Raw genomic sequence first — 23,188 nt, 5'->3', positions numbered from 1 at the left:
CATGAATGTCACTCTCAGGAAAAGGAGATGATTTCTGATTTGAGGTTAGAGCTTTAGAAGACAAAGATCCCTACACAACCAAACAAACTATAAGAACATGTGGTTTTCTAGAATGCAAGGTGATCCATCGGCCCATCAATCTCATTCATGGGACAAGAGTTCTCTCTCCAATCCTGGCTGCTACACTGATAGGTTAAGAGTGAAGTGGATTATGTTATATCCAGGAGCTACAATGAGAAAGACACAATATGGACAAATCTGACAAATCACCTTCCTTGAACTCCAGAAAATTTATGTATGATTATGTTGTTAAATATAAATCCATCAGCCAAATCGAATGGCACTTGCTATTTGTTGTTGCTACTTCATTTGTTCTCCTTCATCCTCATCTTTGCTCTTTATAAAGCATTTTATAAAATATTTGCTTTTTATAGAATTTCCCCATAAACCCAGCATTTTCTTCTTTTTTCATAGGATTCCTCTTCTACTATACTTGACTTTCCTTGTATCACTTATCTTTCCCCACTAAAATGTAATACTTCACAGAGCGGGGAGTGCATCTATTTTTTGGCATATTCACAGAGCCTAAAAGAGCATGGGGCATTTGGTAGGTGTTCAATAAATATATGTTGGATGGATAATACAACATTGCTTGGAAATTAGGAGTGAATTGTCTTTTTCTCTTTCAAGGTTTTTCTGAGTAGAGGGATCTGTGCTTAACTAGTATTTGATGCATTAATTACTCCAAAAATATCTTATTTGGGCTTTTTATGTCCTAAGCCCTCTGATAGGTTCTCCGAAAGATTTAGAGAAAGATGAAGCCATGGGTCTTGTCATGGAGATTCTTCTACTCTATGAGCAAAGATAAACCTGTAAAACTGTGAGTACGTAACAATATGGTAAGTGTTAAAATAAAAAAACAAAAACAAAAAACCTTAGGAACAAATAGTTGGCCCATAATTAGCAGCCATGATACAGAGACAATCCTTCCAGAAATGGTGGATGATTAAACCAAGCACCAAAATATAGATAGGAACTTCCTAGGATTCTGAAATGGTAGAGGACATTATGAGATTTTTCAGAGGTATGAGGGTGTTAAAAAGCACAGTCTGTTAGTCTCCATGAATCTGGGATTCTGGGCAATCCATACACTTGAACCTGTAAGTCAACCTGAGGCTCAAAATGAACCACAGACTCTCTACCAGTTACACAGCTGTCCCCAGGCTGTGTTGGCAAAAGGGGTGTGAATCTCCAGAGCGAGCCAATGATGAAGTGCTAAGATGCCCTCAGGTTTTTCTCTAATGCTTCTATCCAATAGGAGTTTCTCCTCAAATATTTGGTGACCATGTGGTTTGGCTGAAGGGAAGAAGGTTTATGAACATAGCATAATATTGGCGTCAGAATGTCCTAGATATCTGGGTCCTAAGGGACTGACTGGGCTGGACATCAAACCAAGATTCTGATAAAAGGAGATAACAGAGATTGGCCAAAGCAGGGAAGGTGCTTTCTTAGCCTGAGTCAGAGGTAGCAAGAGAAGCTTAAGAAGCAGCTAGCTCAAGAAGTTTTGAGCCCATGAGTAGGTAAGTCAAAACTTTAAACTTCAGTAATTTGTAACAGTAGAAAATATTTTTTTCTATTGCATTAAGTTAATGCTGTCGTCTTTGATCTAGCTGGTTCTGCTCTGAGGATATTGCCTTTAATATTGTCTCTAAAATTAATGTTAATAAGAATTATTTAATGATAATTTAATTTTTATAATCATTTATTTAATGTTGAACTATATTGCAATTAAAGATCATTTGGGATCTTTTCATTTCACACATGAAAAAAACTGAGCCTCAAAGAGAAGAAATGTTTTCTTTTGAGTAACACAATTAGTCAAGGTTTGTGATGGGAATAAGTATCTTGACTTTTAAGCAGATAAGTTTGAATTCTAAGTCCTGTACTCCTTATTTGTGTGAATTTAGATAAATTACTTTATATTCTGAGCCTCAGGCTTCTCATCTGTGAAACGGGAGTTAGAGGCCAGGGAGATAAGAGAAATTATATTTGTAAGTTCTCTAGCCCAGGGCCTTTCTCAGTCCAAACAGGAAGTAAATGTCAGCTGATGTTATAAGTGCCTCAAATCACAGTTTGGGTTTTGCTCTGAAGATGTAGTCTGGTATTGCAAACCTGCATTTTGGATTCTATAACCATAGATGGGAACTCTCTAAGTGAATTTCAGCTGGATTTCTGTCTTGATGGTTTTGACATAAAATAAACACTCATGTTCCCTTGTCTTTTGAATGGCAAAGAAGACAGTATAGTTAATTGCTTTTCAAAATCTAGTGATGCTTCTTCCCACCGTTTCAGATCATCAGTCAAACAGTGATAACATGTATTAAGCTTTGTGATCGGCAAGAGAGTAAGATACACCTTGGAAACCATTACAATGAGGTATTACTTCATACCTGTTAAGATGTCAATTACCAAAAAGACAAGAGATAACAAGTGTTGGCGAGGATGTGATGATGATGTGGAGGATGCAGGCACTCTTGTATCTCATTAATGGGAATGTTAGTTAGTATGTGCAATGTGAGAAACAGTATGGTGGTCTCTCAAAAAATTAAAACTAGAACTACCATACGACCCAGCCATCCCACTTCTAGGTATATATCCAAAGGAATTGAAATTAGAATCTTGTAGACATAATAGGCACATAATATGGAGTCTTTATCTCTCAGACTTGTGCAGATGAGCCTCCAGCAATTATCAAAAACAGTTCAGATTTTTCTACCCTGGCACTGGTTCCCATAGAAGTTTCTGCTCTTGTAACTTGTGACTCTCTGCATTTCCCTGTATGTGCCTTCAATTTTGGTGGTAGCAATTTGCCCTGGTGGATCTAAGAAGAGTTGTTGATTTTTTAGCTTGATCAATTTCTTATTTGTCGTTAGGATGATGGGACAATTTCCACATCAACATGCCAGACAAGACCCATCAGTCTTAAATTAAACATTTTATATGCTTTAATGAGGGAAACATTCTAGAAATACAAGACTATGATATAGCGTATATGTCTGCTGCTTTTAAATTACCAGACTTGGGAGCTCATTCTTTGATTCTAATCATTTTCCAGGTTATCATCTGATAAAGGAGTTAATTAATCATGTTATTAGCAATAAGTTCCCAGATGCACCTATGCAGAGTAGATCATTTTAAATGGTTAATTCCTAAAGACAAGGATGAAAAGAGGAAAGACTATTTGGAAAATAAAGGTTTCTAGATAATTTAAGTCAACAGAAACAGACCTTGAATATTCTACCTAAATCTCCAAGTCATCCCTAGTCTTCAACCTAAATTTATTTGAATTAAAGTTCAAATTTTGTCTCCTCAAGAGACCCTTCATATGAGCTTTGGTAAATTTTCAATTATGTATCAGCCCACAGTGCTTACTATGAAAGGGGAGTGCGCACAATGCTCCTTTTCAGTCCCTTTAGTTTAGAAGAGTTTTGCAAAAGGAATTAAAGGGACATGAGTGGAATAGCATTTAAGGAATCAGAGCATAATACATCAAACCAAGTAAGTGAGGTCTGTGGAGCTACTATTTGTTTTTGGTAGATTTACCATTACTATCCTTTAGTGATGGAATCTATTATTTTTCCAAAGTCTCTCAGACAGTCACTTTTTTGTCTGGATATATTTAGGTCCTAATATTGCAGAAGACCTGGTAATGTGCTGGTAAGAAACAGAGCTCAGGAAGTCCACTTCTCCTAAACTTTTTTTTTTTTTTAATTTATTTATCCATGAGAGACACACAGAGAGAGGCAAAGACATGGGCAGAAGAAGAAGTAGGCTCCCTGCAGGGAGCTGGATGTGGGACTCAATCCTGGGACCCCAGGATCACAACCTGAGCCCAAGGCAGACAACCACTGAGCCAACCAGGCATTCCCTTCTCCTAAAACTCTAAAAGTGTTTCTTAATTTGCAGAAGATTTCTGGAGTTGTAAGCCCTAGATTCATGGCTTCCTCTTAGTTAACAAGACTCTTAGTTAACAAGACCTTGAGGCAAATACTTGACACTTTTTTCTTAAATGCAACACTCGGGGAAGCCAGTGTATCAGTCAAGTTTCGCCTTTACCTTGCCAGAGGCAGATTTCTTCAGATTTGAGATGTGTTCTCTAAGTTTTCACTGCTGAATTTGCTGGGCCATGCATGTGGAGAAGCTAAAGCAAAACAAAACAAAACAGAAATCCTTTTTTATATTATACGCAAGGCCTTTTGGCAGTACTGGAGCCTTGATTTATAATTTGGCAATTAAATTTTCTTTTGTACTTGGAGAAAATTTTAGACATGGTTTCACAGTGTCCCTCCACCCATTGGTGTCAAAAGACTTAAAAACAATTATTATGTAAGCTTCAAAGGTGTGAAGGCCATTTCATCTGGGGGTTTTGTTTCTCTTTTCCAGCTGACTCTCTGGAAGGCACATTTCTTCTCCAGGGGCAAGTCTCTTGTTGCTGGGTATCACATGCATGGGGGAGCTTTGAAACTGAATCTGTGGACTTCTCCTTCCTACCTCCAAGCCCTCTGACCTCTGCTGCGTTTTTCTTTCCCAGAAATTCTTGTGAAAATGGGAATGAGTGACTTTGAAAATCTAGACTATCCAGTTCAATCATCTTGATCACTACCACAAATCATGGCTGCAGTGGGAAATGTTATTTAAGATATATTAGCCTATATTCTAAAGGAAATTTAGTCATTTATTTAAAAAAATTATCTTCAAAAGTATCTAATGACTGTGAACAACCATTGATTTACTTGTCATTCTGTTTCTCTGTCTGAGTCCCCACATTGAGTTCACTTGCCTTCAAAACACATTAATTTTGAACAGGGTTGATGAAGGACAAAGGTCATTTTTAACAGACTAGAAAATGTGGATTCTCTCAGAGCAGCGCAGCCACACCAAAGTATGAAGCTGCATGTCTGGGTGAAGAGACTCACTGAGGAACTGAGAGCAAGCTAGAAAAAAAATGCACCCAAAGGCAAGCAGATTTGCTCTTAGCAAACAGGAAGCCTGTTGTTGCCTTTCCTTCAGACTATAGGAAAAAGAGTAAATAAGATCAGACTGAGGAAGCAATTCGTATCTCATGGTGCCTACCTACTCTGTGATAAAGAGTAGTAGTAAAGAGAGCAAAATAACACAGGCCATATTTTTCTTCAGGGTCAAGGCATTCTTTGACATGAAGGTCATTTATTCATTCACTTTTATGTTTATTTAAGAAGTCAATATGAAATGCCTACTATGAAGTTACCGTGGAGAGTTAAAGACACAGAGGAGGGTGGGCAGCGGCAGCCAAAATGATGGGGACAAGGCCTTGAGAGGTTTCCAGTATGATGGGGAAGGGCACTGTGCATATACATAATCATAATTTGTAGTGACAAGTGTGATCAAAAAGCCTTGGACAATGTGGTATGGAAGGACTCGCGTAGCCTGAGAGGAAGGGAGGATTTACTGAAGATGCATGGGCCTTGGATAGGTCACTGGTATAGGATATCTAGCTGTTCTAGGCTTTAAACTTTCTTGATTAGACAAATAAAACCAATCCATTTTCATACTACAGTTGTGAATGGCCCTGTAAGCAAGTCAGGGGTAGGATTGAGCAGCTGAGGCTTGAAATGCAAAAGCAGGAGACAGGAGGTGGTGTGGGGCTTTCATGGTCAAAGGTGCCCTGAGTTTTGGTCTCTGGTGGTCTAGGTTAATCAGGTGGTATAAAGGGGAGTCCGTTTGTCAAACTGTACCCATTGCCCTTCAGAAGTGGGCAGTTTACCTAACAAACCATCATGTACATCCAGGACTTCCTCTTCTTTTTTTTTATTTTTTATTTTATTTTATTTTATTTTTTTAGGACTTCCTCTTCTTGTTATGCTTCTTAGAGGTATAAAATGTGGACGTTCCCACCTCAGTGGTTACTGCTACGTGTGTGTGCACGTGTGTGTGTGTATGTGTGTGTGTTACAATTCTATCTAGACCTTAGCCAGGAGCTTGGAGAGTTTAGAAGGGAGCACCAAGCAGGGGAAAATGAAAAACAAGATGGAAAAGTTCATTTGAAAAGGAAAGGGAGAAAAGGGCCAGCTCTCTAGTGTAGAGCAGATTCTGTTTCCTTGATCCTCCATGCTTACTTCTTCCCCAGATTTGTATTGCTTGGTCCTGATGACTTATGGAACCCACCTTCCTGGAGTGTCATTGGTCAAAGTACTATACATTGGCAGAGAACAAAACTGAAAGGCAGCTGGAGTGAAACCAGATTATGCCTATGAAATGGTAGCTTGGGACAAAATTCTATGTTTGGTTTTCTGACATTTTGCTCTGATGATCCTGAATAATAGATAATAGACGGTATAGACAGAATTTGACCAAAAAAAAAAAAAAGAAATTCTAAGTGGGTCTTGCGTGCTTTAATGGGTTAACATATGAGAGTCCTTTGTATTTTTAAGACAACCTTGATGTGTAGATTTCAAAAGATTGTAACTAATGTCTGATTATAAAAACACTATCACTTCTTGAGGCGCCTGGGTGACTCAGTTGATTAAGCCTGGACTCTTGATTTCAGGTCATGATCTCAGGGTCTTGAGATAAGCCCCATGTGGGCTCCATGCTCAAGATTCTCTATCTGTCTGCCCATCCCCCTGGCTCTGTCTCTCTCCCCATCTCTAAAAATAAATAAAATAAAATAAAATAAAATAAAATAAAATAAAATAAAATAAAATAAAATAAAATAAAATAATAAAATAAAAACCACTATCACTTCTGATTGAACTTAAGTAATTACTTTGACTTGTAAATATTAAGTGTGTGCCTTACTTTCAAGGTGACAATAAGTTACTTATTTATTTGTAGTTGTTTGTTACTTATTTATTTAAAACTGTTTATTTTTTACTGTTAGGATATTGACGTGGCTAAGTCTTTAAGGTTTTCCACAATGGTGGCTGTTATTTTTGTTTAATGATTAAGGAAGGTGTCCCGTGACCAGGCAAATCAGATTTTCTATGGCAGTCTGCCTATGTGCCTTTATATGCTTTTCAATAAAGGCAATCCATTAAAAGGATAATCAAATTTTGTTTATTTGGAAATAAACTCATAAATCAAAAACATATTCCCCTGGACCATATATCCTGATTTTTTTCCCACAAAATTTGGTCATTTTACCCATGATTCTAATAACATGAAAGGGCATAGCTTGGAAAATAGAAAGTTAAAGGAAACTTTCTAGTGAGATTTAAAACGTGAAGTGGATATCGTTTAAATGGAAGTGAGCCTCTGGGGGAAGTCACTTAACAAACAGATGGTTAAGCATTAAGTCTCATTAAAGACTGAGTAAAGCTGGGTAACTCCTATAGATTTTGAAGTGAGGATGATCATATCCTCTTCAACTCTATAATTCGTTGTCTTTACTGAGATTTTGTCAAATTCTTGAATTTCATCTTGCTCATTATCATATCGAATGAAAATCCCATTTGGTTAATCCCAGAGAACCAGTTTGCAACCTTCTCTTTCCACAATCCCATTGTGGTTTGGGTGTTTAGAACATTCAGGAACTTGCAGATCAGTATCAGTTTCAAGGGCTTAAGTAATTTCAGGAAATGAATGAAGTGCCCCATCTGACCTCCAGTATGTGTGTCTGGTTCAAGAGAGCCTGGTGTTTTCTCAGGATGACCCTGACAATCACTTTTGTGACAGTGTGAGCCCTATTCTAACAGTCAGAGGAAGGCACATATTTTTTAATGAAGTAGTGAGAGTTCAAGGGGGAAAAAAGTGACTAACGCAACGTATTAGACCACTGTTGATGAAGAGGAGTCCTGAAAAAGAGTTTGGTATATGCTACTTCCTATTTACTTTTCAAGAGAATTGCAACATCCAAGACAGTTAACATTCAATCAATGGCTGGGTTCTGCCAATGTGCATTTTCCTTCTTTCTAGAATACCCTGCAGAAATCTGTTTTCATTCAAGAGGAAATTTCTCATTTAGATGAAAGAGGCTGACAAGTTCACTTCTGCCCCAAGTGCCATAATGCAAAAGCCCAAGTAGAAGAGGAAGGCCAGTGATGAGGAGAACCTGGGACGCTCACTAGCTTATGTGACTTTGAGGCCAACTTTTTCAAGGCTCATATTTTTATTTGTAAAATAGGAGTGATAATTTTGTATTGACACATGAGGTTATAAGGATTAAACAAGATAACATACTTGAAGTGCTTAACCTAGTGTCTGACCTTTATAGCAAAGGCTACACAGGCAAAAGCTGCTATAAATAGCTCAAGATGGTTGTTTCCCTGTGAGTTTTTCTCTCTGTGCTCATTCTCTTTTAACTAGTTGGCAGTAATGGATTTGTGGCTATTCTGGGGAAAAACGAGGACATACAGAACAAACCTAGTTTCTATTCCTTTATCATGATACAAGCTTTTTCTCAGAAAATGCCTGAAACAAGTGCAATTCAAATGTATAATGAGAGGGTTCATTATTTACTAATAGTTATGTAACTAAAGTAAAGGCCAAAAGGACCAGGGCAGGATGTCTTACTGCGTTTCTTGGTTTACTAGGCTTAGTGGTGAGTTCTCATTTTTAGAGTCTGTGTCATTAGTATAGAATTTGTGTAATCATGAGAATGAGCCCTCAAGGAGAGATTTGTGCTCCCTAGAGAATGGGTACCCTGACTTAGCAAAAAAAGAGAAGAAGACACTTCATGTGGCTCTGCAGTTCTGTGTCTCATTCTGTCCACCTCTGCTGCTGACTGAGGCTGGCTTGAAGTAAAGAGATACTAATTCCTTCCATACATAGAGCAGGTGCTCTTTTTTGAAATTTGGATGGATGACAATTAATATTTTAAAGTCCCTCTAACGCATAGTTGACACTCCTGTGCTTTGGGGAGTTTTGACCCGTTTTGGCACTGTTACCTTGCTGCATGGGCGCCTGTTCAAACAATTCTCGGGTTTCACTGAGCTTATGGTTTTCCATCTGGTTGTTTTGGAACAACTTCCTTTTGTCCACTGACCAAACCAACAAATAGTAAAGGATCAGGAACAAGAATACTAGGATCCAGGTGCCAGAATGGATGTATTTCTGTGACAGGATCCTGCTTCATTTTTAGTCAGAGCACACATTTTTTCCATGGCTCTGAATACCACCATCACCATCCCAAGGGCCAAACTAATGAAGCAGCCTCCATGTAAAGATTCTATACTCCACTCAAAGCCATTTGTACATGAGACATTTCTAACTCACTTCATCAAGAAACCACAGTATTTGTGATGGGGGAAAATTCTGCACCTGAATTGCAATGTATGTATTTGTAGCTCCATTTTCAGAGATAGGCCTGATTAGCATATCATAAGCCAGCAATATTACTGAACATCAGAATGACACATTATACAGTCACCTTTAAGGTGAAATACTTTGGCTGATTTCATTCTAACCCATTAAATTAAAAACCATCTGATAGTTGGTTTGCATGTTAAAAAGAAAGAGCAAAGGAGGACATATCTAAAGTTTTAGCTTATTCTCATAGAATAGTAAATTACAATGAAACTATAGGACAAAAACTTATCCAAGGTCATGGAATTTCTAGTCTGGAAAAAAAAATCTAAGGTTTGACTTTTGGCTTATCTTAACTTTGCCAATAAAACATTGAAACGAGGGGAAGTGAAGTGGCATCTCAAGATCACAGATGAGTAAGTGGCAAAGTTGAGACTATGAGCTAGATCTCTCAATTTTAAGACCAGTTTTTTCAAACTATGTAGTCAGGTTGTGACTTCTTTTCAACATCATACAATTCAATTTTATGTGATTTAATAAACACTTACTATTTTCTACACCTAGTTAGTGCTTACCATCTCATATGGATACCCTCTGAAACAAGACTCAACTGGTTAATGAGATTTAATGAAATGGTCCAGAACTTACTTATTATTTTATTTTAGAAATCATCCCCCCAAGAGTTCTATCTCATAAATATATGTGTGTGCTTATATATTGTTATATATATACAATATCTACTATATATATAATTTTATATATATATATATAATTTTTAAACATTTTTTAAGGATAACTGTTTGAATGATGGGAAAGGTCACGAGTCATAACCACCTATCATAATGTACTACAGAGGTGAAATACCTGTTTTTTTCTGTGCACATTCTTCTTCACAGAGGCATGCTAGGAAATTGTTATTAGTAGAAGCTGTTTTGTCCATTCCTGACTAATTTGAGAGAACTGGTAGCAATCTGCTTCCCATTATATGCTGATGCATGGAGATTGGCGCTGTCATAGCACAAGCTATGTCTGCATGTTTAGATGACTCAACAGTTTGACTTTGCCAAGTCAATTCATTAACACGTTCTTTTACTGATATGTGCAGAGTGCTGGCTAAGCGTCAGGCATCCAAACTGCGTTCCCCAATCATGCTAGGATTTTCCTTTCATATGCCCAAGTGGAAGTACAGAAAACCATTAATGGACTTGCACTGAGGAGTTAACCTGGCTATGGGACAAACCTATTTGAAAGAGAGGCACTGACCCCAAATATAGGTAACCAAAGAAGAATAGAAAATCCACACTCTCTCAGGACAAGTGGTAAAGTACCAGGAGACCAGCCAATAGGTGGAATGTCAGCAGGTTTCAGGTAGTAGATTCAAGCAAATCATTCAAGATCACAGCATCCAAGACAGAGCTCAGAAATGCTTACAGATTAGACGTATCAGTACGCGAAGCTGAGTGTGAGTGAGGAAATTAGCAATTAACAAGAGCATCTATGTCCAGCTAAACAAATAAAATACATAATAATGTAAAATAAATAGTAAAAATCTGCTGGAGTAGAAATGATGAGAAATCCTGGATGTATTTTCTGCACAATGGTTATACGCTATTTTTATCTTTATCTTTTTTCCTTTATACTTAAATCATTTTGACCCACATTTAGGAGTGGCTAGTCCCACCACTAGACTCTTCTATATCTTGGCCCCTCTCCTGGAGGACCTAACTGTACAATACATTACCTGTCACAAGCTTAGAACTTATCAGACAGGAGTGCTTTTGACTGATTGTTGTTCCCTGCCCTCCTCCAGTTACTGATACCTGAGCTGGGCCGAATGAGCTGGATTTGGGACAGTGCTGCTGAAGTGCATAACTTGCACAATTCAGTTTCCTACAGTTCATTCATCTGCAGTTCTTTCTCTCCCTTTTAAAACAAATCACCTTAGGCACTATTACGGGCAGGCCCTGATGCCATACTCTTAATAGCTTGGTTATGTTGGTAATTACAATCATATGAGAGAAGTCTCCCATGTAGAATATGACAACAGCAACCCAGTAAGGGCAGGACATTGGTAATTTGAGTTCCCACTTTAAAAAGAATCTGATTTTTTTAAAACGTGTTTTCCTTCTCTGCTTAAAACTTCAGAAATTTCATGAGCAATGTTGGAGAGTTGGGGTAGTTACACAACATTCAAATTTCAAGCTCTGATAATCTCTGATCTCTAGGAAAAAAAGAGAAGAAAAGAAGTGACTCACCAGCCATCTATGGTTTATGGAATTGTGTTGTGCTACTCTGAGAAAGCAAAATATATTGGCTCCGTAAAGGAAATGGAAACATTTGTCTTCAAAGCGATGTAGGTAAGATGGTTTAATACTGTCCATGAAGCCATGTTCTCTCTCTGAAACATCTGCTGATTTTCTATTAACTGGAGAAAGCAAATATTGTTCTCACGTGGTATCCCCATTTGATGATTCAAGCCAAGTTTGCCCCGGAAGGGGCCTGTGATTGATTGATTGATATTTGCTTATTTGTATTCAAGAAAATGAAGAAACACACATCCCTAAATGTGAAGTTTAAAAGGTTCTCTAAGATTTTTACTTTATTTACAATGGCAAAGAAATCCTGTTTAGTGAGTTTATTAGCATGGAGAATCCAACTCCTCTGTTGTTTTACTTTTTAAAAATTGTGATCCTAGGTCTGGCTCTTTCCTGTGTTTCTCATCTATCATCCTAGCTGATCAACACACAGCCTCTGTCCCTGTATGACACAGTTACCTGTTGCTTTTTGTTTGTGTGGAGGCTTTCGGATAAAATATCAAGAGATTGAGACTTTCAGTGAGTCTTTCCAAACTCGGCTTTCTTTTGTTTCCAGAAGTCTGCATTCTTTTGATTCTATAGAAGTGGTAGGGTTTTACCCTAGTTTAATCTTGGCTCTCTGTTTCTGGTTTGACATAAACGAGGTCTTCTTAAGTGGCTATAAAACTAATGCATATTATTAACACAAAACATTCTCAGGGGCACAGGAAGTTTTGAAAGTGACCTTTGGTACTGCTTGTCTTAACCAATTCCTCAGGAATCAATTTAATCACAGAAGGGATGTTTACAAGAAGATCTGCAATGTACATACGTGTGTGCATATTTTACAGGCTGTTTTCTTGGATTAGCATTAAAAACATGCTGAAAAAGAGGCCAAGCATGGTGTGGGTGTTCCTGTTATTTTATATTTATGTTGGATCCTTGTAAAATCTTTTCCAAAGAGTGAATAAGATTCCTAGACAGAGAAGATTCTGAACTCTGCACACTATTGAAAAACCAGATGAGATATAGTGAAAAGCATTTGCTTTGGGTATTTTGTGTGAGTGGATTAGTGTCACAGACTTGGAACAACAACAAAACAACAAAACAGTAACAACAAAATCCAACTGTAAAGGAAATTAGAAAAGAAGATTTCAAGGATAAGAAATTTTCAGAATGTAGCAATGCTAAGTTGATATGCTATAGAATACTGAGATTAAGATCTGGAACAAATAGAAGAATTATAAAAACAAAAAACAAAAACAAAACCTAGCAGGATAGAAGATGGAAGAGGAGTTGGAAGGATAACATAATACAATCAATCCGATCAATTAGGCACTCCATCATGCAAGAAGAAAGGAAGCTCTTGATCAATTTCTTCAATTCCACCATAATTATGGTCCTCTAGCATGAGTAGGGGAATGGTACCATTGGGGCCAATTAATGACTATAGAGGTAGAATGATATAATATGTCAACACAACCCTGAGCAGCTATCTGGAAATCTCCACAAGATGAGAAAATCTTGAACTCTTCATTTGACTGTTTAGGTATTAAATAAATATAATGTGAGAATATATAGTCAGTCCTGCTGTAACACATGTTTTGAAAATGTAAGTTAGTTCCAGTACATTTGCTATACAAGGAAACAATGTGAGCATAATATGAAATTTGAGCCAGCTGTGTGTTTGCCTAGATGTGATTTTGTCCTCAAGAAACACTAGGTGAGTGAAAACAACTGTACTACCTGGTCTGAGTGGCACAAAAATACACAAAACCCACCTGCACAATCCTTGGACATCTACCCATCATTTCAGTGCACCACATGTGTTACGGACTCATGCACCCATCCTTGGTCTTACAACTTTCCATTAGATTTCAGATAATCTTCCTTCTACCACTTTGTAATAACTCATAATCTATGAACCTTTCTTCTGATGTCCACGGCCACAAGGAAACCTCAGGCCTTTCTCAAGGCAAATACCATATTTATTGTAGTATTTATGCATTCCTTAATACTGAGAAGTGTAAAAAAAAATTTTTTTTTAAAAACCAAACAAACAAAAAACAAACAAACAAAAATACTGAGAAGTGTAAAACTTGGCCATTCCTTCTGTTAGGGTTCTACTTTTTTTTTATTTCATTTTTTAACATATTACTGACCAAACTTTTGAGTATTATGCCCCCACCCTGTTTTCCTCTAAGTCCTTCTTTTCCCCCTAGATCATGTGTAGCATGGTGATCTTTAAGAACACTCATGTCATGTTACAGCAGAACCACTACATCAGAGAGGAGAACTCATGGGTGATGGGAATGGGGGAAGGGAGGAGGCACAAAACACTTTCATGTGTCAGGACTCCATGCCCAGAAGGTGCTCTTTCCTATGAAATACAAACTGTTCACTATCCTCCCTACATTAGCAGGAAAACCTAAACATGTTACTTTGTCTTCATTTGCAAATTTGCCCTCTGGTCATTTTATTCCTAATTCTCCTGTGGCTTCATTTACCTGGGATGAACCTAACCAGTTGGCAGTGCCTCACACTTTGAGATGGGTTTTCCAAAGACCAAATGGACCATTTTCTTGTCTTTTCAAAGAGAGCCACACAGGAAGGAAAACAAGAAATTCAACTTTTAAGCTGGGCTATTCATGGCCTTTGCTAAATCCTGGCAAAGAATCATGGTTTTTCATTACGATTCATCTCACTGATTTCCTAATGGAATGAACTGGCCTTTTCATTAAGGCCATAGGAGAGTGAAGTTGGGTTACCCAAGTCATTAAGTGCTGTTATCTGATGAGTGAAAAATGGATTACTTTTCAGTATGCATTTGGGGATCCCTGTGTTTTCTTTTACTGGGTTCCATTTTGTGAAAATTGGTTCAAGGGGAACGAGAAGGTCAACCTTGCATATTCAGTCCTGCCAGAACAATGTATGTCTTTCTGCTCTGTGGGCAGGCGAAACAAAATAGATGGGTTCAGTAATCGGAAATGTAGTGCTAATATTCCTATTTCCCATTATTAAGAGAGCGTAGCCATCTCACCCACTCAAGAACATTTTATTCCTGTAAATAACAGGAATGTTACTCCATTAGTTTCTTAGCTCTTCCATCAAAGCAGACAGACACACATACACACATGTACACACAGTGACATCTCTTTCTTCTACCAAATCCCACTTCATAGAGATTACAGTTTGCATAAGAGAGGAGAATAGTTTCATTTAAACTTCCTCCTAAATTCACTATTAAGAATATAATGCTAACACTGAGCTTATTAAAATACTCTGGATAAACAATGTAATTACATCTTTGCTGTAATATGAGTGCAAATCAGCATAAAAACACCTTCTGTGATTCATAAGTTATTGAAATGAACACTGTACATTTACTTATTTGGGATAATATTAAATATAATCTTACAAAGTATTATTTTATGCTTACAAAGTATTATTTGGGGTAATATTAAATGTAATCTTACAAAGTATTATTTTATCTTACAAAGTATTTATTATTAATGTTTTATTTTATCTTATGAAGGTCCAATTTTATCTTATTATACTTTTAGTCTATAGCATAGACTAAATGGTTTGCATATCCAATTCATTATATTATTAAATTTCAAATAAGAAGGAAAAATAGCAGGGATTGGGATTGGGATAAGGTAGCACATAGGCCGTTAGATACAACTTCAAGTATCTTCATTACATTCAATCTATCATCTAGGTATTTTGTATATATAGTGTTAAATATTAAGATATTTTGTAATGTGTGTTTTTGTTGTGGGGAAGAGAATGTATTAATACTTAGCAACCTGCTTTTGAAACTCATAGATCAGAAAAGGAGAAACTATGAATACACTTTCTAGAATAACTGTGTGCAGAGGTTTGTCTACACAGTTCTGCTGAATTTTGGCCTCTTCATTTTTGGCCTTGTGAATCGATGCAATAGTTCAATGTGAAATATGGTGCTTTCTAAGCTGGATTGTGATTTACAAGGTACCAAAATAATGGCATTATAAATAGAGTCAGTCAATTTATTGTAGGAAAAAAAAAACATTCAAGATGTATTTTATCTTCAAACAGCACTATAGAAATCTACAACCAAATGCAAGATTTCCAAACCAGTGAAATTTCAAAGTAACTCCTTCCATCTCAGTCTCAACTAGATCTCTATTTTATATAGTATTAGCAACCTGTAGAGATAGCAATGGGAATAAGGGATCTACAGAAATGTACAGAAATCTTCCATTTTGAAGAGTAATAATGGCTGGGAACATTAGCATATGAGCCATAGCAAATAACTTTGAAGACTATAGAAGTGTGACTATAATTTTTTGGTGTCTAATCCAGCTCTAATACTGAAGCTAAAGCTTCAAATGGCTACTTTGACTTAAAAACAAAAACAAGGGGTGCCTGGGTGGCTCAGTCGGTTAAGCTTCTGCCTTTAGCTCAGGTCCTGGGATTGAGGCCCACATTGGCTACCTGCTCAGGGGCGAGTTGGCTTTTCTCTTTCCTTCTCCCTCTGTAATCGCTCTTGTTCTCTCTCAAATAAATAAATAAATAAAATCTTAAACACACACACACACACACACACACACCCAAAAAACAAAAACTGAATTGATCAGTCCTTTCATCTTGATATAAACACACAGTCTTTTGTTGATTTATTCATTCACTCATTCATTAAGCATGTATTTATTTGAGCCCATGCGACAGTGTAGGTACTAGCGTTAGTCATTGATTTTGCAGTGTAGACAAAACAAAAGACAATCCCTGTTCTTATTTATGAAGCTTCATTTAATATGGAACACAGAAATTAAATATTTAGAAGAAATAATGGTGATCATCCAACCCTACCTTGCATACCAGAAAACAAAGCTACAAAAACATAGTGTCTTGACAAGGGTCATAACTGTGGTTCATTTTCAGTCCAGAGGTAGAACCCAGTTTTCTGACTTTCTGGTAACATTGCTTGTACATTGGTTGCTTGTACTTAGTTGATGCCATTGAAAAATATTTTTCTCATTAAGAAGCAAAGAATCTTCAGCAGAATTCTTCCCACATACTCAGATCATGAAAAATCAGAATTATCTTTGGCTCTTCTCTGCTTTATTGCTTAGTTTTATCAACTGCTAAATAACATAAAACCATTTTTATTCTGTTTATTTTTGCCTAATTCTCTCTCTACTCACTAACTTCAGCTCTCATTAATAAATGACTCCTGATTTGTTCAACCCCCTTTTTTTATGCGCCTCCCCCACGCATTGTCTTTTTCTACTCAAATTTGTGAGCAGATTCCCATTCTGACTCTGGCCTTTGGTTGGCCCCACATTGCCTACCACAGCGAACACAGGATCCTCTGTGAAAGATGAAATTCTCCCAGGATCTGGCACCGCTTTTTTCAGCAGTTGCTTCATAGGAGGTGCCCCAAACCACATCAACCTGTAACACTGTTTTCTCCCCAATAGTTTCTCTATTCTGTCTTTGTTCATGTTTTTCTTTAGGTTCAGAATACGTGCATAAACTTTTATACCTCTTGAAAATTCATGAAATTACCACTTGAGTGCAACTTTTGCTGATCACCAGTGGATTAAATTGTCCGTATGTTGATCTCATACCAGTTGGGTTTGTGCTTCTTTTAAGCATTCATATTACCTAAAATTCAACCTTTTTTAAAAAAAAAGATTTTATTTATTTATTCTTTCACGAGAGACACACAGAGAGAGGCAGAGACATAGGCAGAAGGAGAAGTAGGCTCCCTACAGGATGCCCGATGCAGGATTCGATCCCGAGACCCCAGGATCACCCCCCACCCCAAGCCAAAGGCAGATACTCAACCACTGAGCCTCCCAGGGACTTCAGATTCAACAGTTTTGTTGTTGTTGCTTCCATGCTTATTATATTGTCCTACTAGACTAATATCCCTTGAGGAAAGGCAGGGGACCATGTCTTATTTTAGTCCATTAACAGTAGTGTTAGGAACACTATACACACATTGCCTGGTGCTCAGTAAATGTGTGTTAAATAAAAAAATAATAATTTAATTATTTATTCATGAGAGACAGAGAGAGAGAGAGAGAAAGGTAGAGACACAGGCAGATGGAGAAGCAGGCTCCATGCAGGGTGCCTGACATGGGACTCGATCCCGGGTCTCCAGGATCACCACCTGGGCCCAAGGCGTCGCTGAACTGCTGAGCCACCCGGGCTGCCCTAAATCGAATGTTATATATGCATATATATAAATTTTTAAAAATTTTATATAAATTTATATTATTAAATAGGTTATAAATTTTATATATAAATATAAATTTTATATTATATAAATAGGGTTAAGTCAAGATATATATATATGTATATATATATCTTGACCTAACCTATTCCAAAAGATGAGGATGCTTTCCTATCTTCTGCCCTATTCTTTTTTTTCTCCTCCCTCCTTCTAGAAAAATTCAGAAATTCTAATTCTACATCTGCTTTATTACATAACAGGTATGAGATTCAGTGAAAAGATTCAAGGAGTTATAATTTAGTGATGTTTCTTTACTGGTTTGTGAGTGATCCAAAAGTCCTAGGAATTTGAGTATATTCAAACAAGTAAACAAGTAAAATAGGCAGAGAATGGACTTTATCACAAGAATATGAGCTATAATATGAAACTCAAATGAAACGTGGTCAGGGTTTGAAAGGACCCGAAGGAGCTGGCACTGACCTTCACATGGGATCTCTCAGGGAATCTAGAGGTCAGGCAGGGGCACTCTGCAGCTGGGTACTGGAGGCAGGCTGAGAAGTTCCTTACAGATGGAAATCCATCTGAGTTGGGTGAATTATTTAGCACACACTGAATAATCATACAAAATCTTATGCGAAGAAATAAATTTACCCAATACATTTGTCTTACCTTGAACTTTAAGTCTGTCAAAAAGAGACTATCTAAACCAGATATTGAGATTTTCCTTATAACTTAGATGTATTTGCCTATTTTATTAACTGTATTTAGAACCAGAGATGCAAAAACTGATCTCTAGTGGCTATAATTTGAGATGATTTTGCTTTCATCTGGGGGGCGGGTGAAATTCAGTCCAGGACTCCTCGTTGATATCTAATCAAGACAATATAATTTTTAAACTAAAGAAAGATTTGCTCGGCTGATACCTAGACAAAAACAAGTGGTTAAGATCTCTGGTTCTATAGCCAGACTTCCTGGGGCCATTATTGATTAGATATGGGGTCTTGAGCAGGTATATAAGACACCGGTGCTTTCCTCAGCTTACCCACTGGTTAAGTGAGAAAAATAAGTGAGTTAATACATCAGAAGCATTGAAAGAGGTCCCTGCTACTATCATGCACTCAGTAGGTATTTATTTCTTTTATTTAGATACTAATTGTTATCACTTCAGTAAAAATATGCACTTGGAAATTTTTTTAAAAATTCAGAAAAACAGAGCAATGTTAAATGTGATTTATACAGAATTTAACATGTTTCTGTAGACATCATCTTAAATTGTTTCATTTGAAATGACAGCAACTTACGTGAATATAGTTCTTTCATATCTTGTACAAATCACCCACTTTGGGAAACAATAATTTCATCATTAAAAAAAAATCATTGGGAGTATTTGGGTGGTTTAGTCAGTTAAGTGTCTGACTCTTGATTTCAGCATAGTTCATGATCTTGGGGGTCCTGGGATGGAGCCCTGCCTCGGGCTCTGGGCTCAGTGAGGAGTCTGCTTGGGATTCCCTCCCCCTTCTGCCTACCCCCTCCCGTCCCCACCCCCATGCACGCATGCATTCTCTCTCTCTCTCTCTTAAATAAATTAATAAATCTTTCTAAAAATCATTCATTGGAATATCATACATTGTCTTACGAAAATGCTGAAATGAGTTGTTCCTTGACAAAACAAATTCAAGTCAACTCTTTCCTTGACTCTTTCCTTTTTCTTCTGCTTCATATACATTCTGGAAGGCTGGAACATATTAAAATGCACAGAGCCCTTTAGTATTTAAACAGAAAAGAAAGGAAGAAATGAATAGGGGAGGGAGGTAGGCAGAGAGAAAAGGAAGGAGGAAAGGATGGAGAAAGGAAGGAAGAGAGAGAAGAAGGAAGGAAAGATGGGAGGCAGGAGGAGAAGGGAGGAAGACAGCCTGGCAGGGGAAATAGTTGAGCAGAGACTTATTTCAGGAGTCGAAGTTGTAGTTCTCATTACAATATGAAGCATTTTGATGTGTGGTTTGGGGGACTCGCTGGGTGAACTTTATCTTTACAAAAGCCAAAATCCCGTTTGCATAAGCAAAGGAATCCCATTTCAGTTATATTCCCTCTGGAATTTCAAAAGTTCTCAAGTTCTCCCTCCTTCAATTACAAACATCAGTTCAGTCAGGGTTTTCATCGGTGGTGCAGAAGAAGTTAAAGGACATGTGACTCCAGGAGACCAAACAAGAAGATAGACAGACTCACTGGAAACGTCTAGATTTTGAAAAGTACCTGATGTGGAAAAAAATTGAAAGGGACATCGGAATGGAAAATTGCTTTGCTGGCTTCCTGTTCTCCTTCCTGCTAAGGTGGGATTAGTTACCAGCTGTCAAATGAAATATCACTTTTAATTCTTACTTAGGGGGGATGGGGGGAGGAAAGCATAGGAAAAAAAAAACTGACTTGGAAGGGAATGAGGCAACAAGAACCTTCCTTTCTATAATTCATCCCTGAAGTTTGACAGAGGACAAAAGGGCACAAGCACAGAAGGACAAGACTCTGCCTCCAATGGGAAAAGTGAGGAAGAAGTGAACCAACTGGGCAGGTAAATGGGTCTCCCTCAAGTTTTTCTCCTAATGAAGTAATTGGTGTGGTAAGGAAGTTAGGGGATTTGGAGCTTGAAGTATCCAGGTAATTACCTCAAATCTTCCCGAGGATAGACAAAGACAGGATTAATAAAAGCAAAAATGGTCTCTCTCTAAAAGGAGGGTGTCTTTGGAAATCCAGTGAGCCGCCTTTGATGTGATCCTCATTCCCTCAGAAGGCACGCTTCCTTGAGGAGAGTGACAGCTTCTCAACATACAGGCGTTTGTTGCACAGGATCAGGATTTGCCTAATGCTTGGGCATGCCTTCAAATGTTGCATCACATCTGTGGCATGCTTGCCAGTTTAGAAAGCTCTCTGCAGGCACAGTTTCAGTTAATGCCCACAGCACGGTATCAACCTTACCAGTAAATATGGGTGGGATGGGGGTACTGGGAAGCCAGCACACAGGCCTCCAAAGACCTGCTTGTCTTGTATCTCCTGGATGTTGGGAATTCCAAGGTTAAGGGGAATGCATTCTTTTACATTAAGAGGTCCTTGACCAAGGTTAAAAAACAGGAATTAAAACTGCTAATACAATTTGAATCTCAATTTTATCTTAAAACAATAGGGCAAAAGAAGACAAATCGTCTTACCGAAGGGCAGTCAGGCTTGTGATGAATCTTTATTGCTTTCTTTGCACTCTTCTTCATATTATCTCCAAAAAACACATATATCACTTTAATATCTGTGAGGGATTTTTAAAGGTATTCTTTCCATTTTTTCCTCCTCTAGGAAGGATAATGCAGCTGTTAGCCTCTTTGCATGATTCAGTATACCAGGCTTTTTTTTGATACAGTTAACTTCATCATTTTTATTTAAATCATTTGTTGAAATGTAGGACATCATCATATAAAAAATGCTGGACTGGATTGCTCCTTAAGAGAGCAAATTCAAGGATGCCTGGGTGGCTCAGTGGTTGAGCATCTGCCTTCAGGTCAGGTGGTGATCCCAGGGTCCCAGGATCGAATCCACCATTGGGCTCCCCACAGGGAGCCTGCTTCTCTCTCTGCCTGTGTCTCTGCCTCTCTCTCAGTGTCATTCATGAATAAATAAATAAAATCTTAAAAAAAGAAAAAAAAAGAAAGTAAATTCAGATTAACTCCCCCCACCCCCCATTTTCCTCTGCTGCTTATCATATATATTCTGGAGGGTTTGGAAAAGAGTACATTTCAATCTTTCAAGTGAAATGAGATACAACAAAGAAAAATCTGAGAGGATGATGAAGAGAAAACAAACAAACAAACAAAAAACAAAAATGTAGGCATCTTCTAGTAATTATGATGTTGAGTAGAGTAGCTGGGCAGCAAGAAGGTCTTCATCGGTGTCAGAACAAGTAGGAAATGGACAAAAGACCTTGGACAAAAGAAAAGAGTCCAGGGGAGTTAAAAAAGAATAATTGTTTAGACACCCCCCCCAAATATGGCATACTTGTTTAAGAAAAGCATTCATTGCTTAGCATCTACAGTGTCACAGGTGTCTGCTAGATGCATTGTTGGATTCAAAGATCGTTAAGACTCAAGTTAATCCTTACCCACTACTATTTAAAATTCAGTAAATGAAATAAAATATTTAAAAAAAGGGGGGGGGCATCTCTGGGTGGCTCAGTGATTTAGCCCCTGCCTTTGGCCCAGGATGTGATCCTGGGGTCCCAGGATCGAGTCCCGCATCGGGCTCCCTGTGGGGAGCCTGCTTCTCCCTCTGCCTGTGTCTCTGCCTCTCTCTCTCTCTCTCTCTCTCTCTGTGTGTGTGTCTCTCATGAATAAATAAATAAAATATTTTAAAAAAATAAAAAAATAAAATTCAGTAAATGAAATGATGTGTGTAACAAAGGACTGTAATATATAAATTAAAAAGAACGGTGCCCTTAGAAAGTTTGTTCTTTCTTAAAATCATTTTTAAAATAAATTATAAATTGATATTTACAGTAGACAGGGAAGGATTTAGTAAAAAGAACTTGAAGGAAAGATAGGATTTCAAAAATTTTTTTTAAGATTTTTTTTTTTATTTGACAGAAAGACAGAGAGAGAGAGAGAGAGAGTGCGTATGCACTGGAGAGAGGGCATGAGCAGGGGAGGAGCAGAGACAGAAGGAGAAGTAGGCTCTCCACTGAGCCAGGACCCTGGGATCATGACCTGAGACAAAGGCAGACACTTAACTGACTCAGCTACCCAGGTGCCCCAAGATAGGATTTTTTTAAAAAGATTTTTCAGCTTTTTATAAAGCAGTTGTAGGTTTTTAGTAAAATTGAGGAAAGGTACAGATTTCCCATCTAGTCCCTGCCCCAACTCATGCATAGCTAATTCCATTACCAACATCACTTACTAGAGTGGTGCATTTTTTTTTTTTTTTTTCATCAAGAGGGAACCGGCAGGGACCCATCACAAGCACCACACCTATAGCTTACCTTAGGGTTCATTCTTGGTGTTGTATATTCTATGAGTTTGGACAAATGCAAAATGACATGAATCATTCATTTTAAAACTTTAAGGAGTATTTCCACTGCTCTGAAAGTTCTCTGGGCTTTGCCTATTTTCTCCATGCTACCCTTCCCCAAATCTTTCCACTATCTCCATAGTTTTGCCTTTTCTGGAATGTCGTATAGTTGGAATCATATGGTATGTAGCCGTCTCAGATTGGCTTCTTTCACTTAGTAATATGTATTTAAGATTCCTTCGTGCTTTAACCACAGTTTACTTATCCATTCACCAACTGAAGAACATCTTGGTTGGTTCCAGGTTTTGGCAACTGTGAATAGAGCTGCTCCAAATGCCAATGTGTA

The 23,188-nt window shown here is 37.7% G+C and overlaps 1 protein-coding gene and 1 long non-coding RNA gene across 6 annotated transcripts in view; one reads left to right on the top strand and one right to left on the bottom strand.

Moving 5' to 3' along the window:
- LOC140606909 (uncharacterized) overlaps positions 1–23,188 on the bottom strand; it is a 183,013-nt gene that overhangs the window by 72,558 nt on the left and 87,267 nt on the right. The window lies entirely within an intron of this gene.
- The window catches only part of KCNJ16 (potassium inwardly rectifying channel subfamily J member 16), a 203,573-nt gene that overhangs the window by 121,686 nt on the left and 58,699 nt on the right, over positions 1–23,188 (top strand). For both annotated transcript variants that reach the window (XM_072780989.1, XM_072780990.1), the window contains 2 exons: positions 781–880; positions 11,508–11,639. The gene's annotated coding sequence lies outside the window, so the exon portion shown is untranslated. The remainder of the gene's footprint in view (positions 1–780; positions 881–11,507; positions 11,640–23,188) is intronic.

This window comes from Canis lupus, chromosome 16 (assembly GCF_048164855.1).
Source record: "Canis lupus baileyi chromosome 16, mCanLup2.hap1, whole genome shotgun sequence".
NCBI classification, from domain to species: Eukaryota; Metazoa; Chordata; class Mammalia; order Carnivora; family Canidae; genus Canis; species Canis lupus.
The sequence above is the reverse complement of the archived record's forward strand: the minus strand, read 5'-3'. Positions and strand labels throughout refer to the sequence as shown.